The sequence below is a fragment of the Protomyctophum parallelum genome, assembly GCF_964188405.1.
Source record: "Protomyctophum parallelum genome assembly, chromosome: 16".
In the NCBI taxonomy this organism is placed as follows: Eukaryota; Metazoa; Chordata; class Actinopteri; order Myctophiformes; family Myctophidae; genus Protomyctophum; species Protomyctophum parallelum.
Window position 1 is genome coordinate 5,605,462 of NC_139711.1, and position 2,500 is coordinate 5,607,961.

Below are 2,500 nucleotides of genomic sequence, written 5' to 3' on the forward strand. Positions count from 1 at the left end.
AGTTCCCTCTGTCTGTTAGAAAGGTACTGTATTTCAAGGCCCTAGTAAAATGTAGTGCATGTTTTGGTTGTTTGGTTGTGGATGTTTTGGTTGGTTAAAATAAAGAGAAGATATGCATTTTGTGTGTGTGTGTGTGTGTGTGTGTGTGTGTCATGGCATACAAACTCTCACAACTGGGTTGAACTGGCCAATAAGAATAGGTTCTGTTCAGAATGTATTGTCTCCCAGCTTTCCACAAAATGAGTCGCTCTTCGATTTTTCAAAAATAGCAGACCTACAAGCTCGTATCGCGCCACTCGGTGGCGCGATATGAGCTTGTAGATCTGCTATTTTTCAATAGCTAAAGCATAACATGATGCCGACACCAAAATGGGTGCCCGTTCAGAATGGGTTAAAGAGTTCAAATAACACACAAATGCCAGACTGTCAGACCGCAAAATGGATATCACCTTGGAACGTCTCACCACCCTGCAAGGGACTACATACTGAGAGCCAAGATGGACACAAGACGAATAAATCGTATCTCCTCGCCCCAAAAACCTGATCGAATCGGCACTCAAGGAAGAAACGATGGAGAGAGAAATCACGCTTCCCAGCCTATATACCCTTTCCTCACAGACATCGCTTTTTTTCACCACGGACATCGAGATAACGTGACCTGGGACACAAATCCGAGAGAGCTCTGCGGGGCCTACTCCTACACGAACTAATAGACACTATACACACCCTGTACACACACACACACACCCCCCCTCCTCTCACAATATGTCGGGCAATCTTCTTTTTTTTTTACCTCCTTCCACGCCATGCCTGCCCAAATGCTGGGATGACTTGGAATGCAGTGTTTTTTTACATGCCCACCCCCCCTACTCCCCTCCCTTTTCTTTGTTTCTGAGATGCAAGGGGGGCGAAACTAGTGGCGGTGCACACAGTTGCATCGGCTCAGTGCACTCCCCGGCACATCGATATGTTGTTGTACTTAATAAAGATATATCTATCTCTATCTAAGTACTGTATACATCAAGTTGCCTCACGTTATCGAAACAAGGAGATGGGCTATTGACCTTAAATGCGCCTCTTGGCTATTTACTTCTATTTCCGGTGTAGAAGGGGAAAAAAAGGACTGGACCTGATCAAGTATTTAGGGTTTAAGTGGTTAATTTAATTGTGTCATTTTTGTAGCCAGCAGTGCTTTACAAATTATTTCTGAAGCCTCATGTTGTTGCTAAGCAACTAATGCAACTGAACACATTGCAATTACACTAAAAGTTATTTATACGGTTGAACTATTGCAGGCAGCTCTAAAAAACAGTGTGACCCTGCTGTCGAAAATAACCAGGGAAGTAACTCGTGAAGACGTTGCCAAGGTTTGGAACATTTTGGTTTGGAAAGTTAAATTGGCGTTGAAGTGTTGAAAGTACAGCATGCCTATATAGCCTCTCCAGTGTTCCCATGAGCTTGTGTTGTTGTTTAATATCGCTATGCTTCAAGTTCATTTTCATATTAATTTCATTCTTTCGGCGTGACATCATCAAACAAGCCTGTTATCTGGAGTGGGGGAAAGAAATGGCGGGGGAGGGGTCCTGGATGATGTCAAATGAAAGCTGCATTACAAACAATTACACAAACTCCACACATATGCAATCAATACATTCTATGGCTTTCTGTCTCTCTCTCTCCCTATCTGACGCACGCGCACACATGCACGTGCACGCACGCACACACACACACACTCACACACACACACACACACACACACACACACACACACACACACTCGCTGTCCCTATACCCCTCCTCCGCTCTGTGACTAATGACTTCTATACACTGATATAAAAACAATAGCTCATACTTGTAATGATCTACCCGTCCCGTGGTGGAGTCTCCCCATGCAGCGCCATGTGTTTGACTCTTTTATTAATCCCGCAGCAATAAATCAGCGTGTGACTGATCCCTATAGTTTGGACAAATAAAACCTGAGAGTTACTCAGAGCGAGCAGAGTTGAGTTGTGATGCAGACCATACACTCACTCTATAGCCTTTTATCCACAGGGGAAGGGGGACAAGAATGCAATTACACTGAAATAAACATGCTGGATTAAGACTTATGACTGATGGATCTGAGTCAGAAAGGCAGAAAGAGATTTCCTTAGACACTACTTTTGGCCACAATTTCTATGATTGTTGTGTGCGTGCGTGTGTGTGTGTGTGAGAGAGAGAGAGAGAGAGAGAGAGAGAGAGAGAGAGAGAGAGAGAGAGAGAGAGAGAGAGACTACGAGCTGCAGTGTCCAACATTGAGTCTTGTGTGTATCTATGTGATATGACAGGCCGTGGATTAGTGGCAGGAATACAGAGTCCTGTCTAAACATTTGTTTTAAGAGGATATTTATTGTGGAGGTCATGCCAGAAAATAGCCCCGATTCCACATGGCAGGGCCAGAGAATGTCTGTCTGTCTGTCTGTCTGTCTGTCTGTCTGTCTGTCTGTCTGTCTGTCTCATT

The 2,500-nt window shown here is 44.2% G+C and overlaps 1 protein-coding gene across 1 annotated transcript in view; it reads left to right on the forward strand.

Moving 5' to 3' along the window:
- Positions 1–2,500, forward strand: part of LOC310873095 (slit homolog 2 protein-like) — a 36,353-nt gene that overhangs the window by 23,626 nt on the left and 10,227 nt on the right. The gene's annotated exons all lie outside the window — the stretch shown is intronic.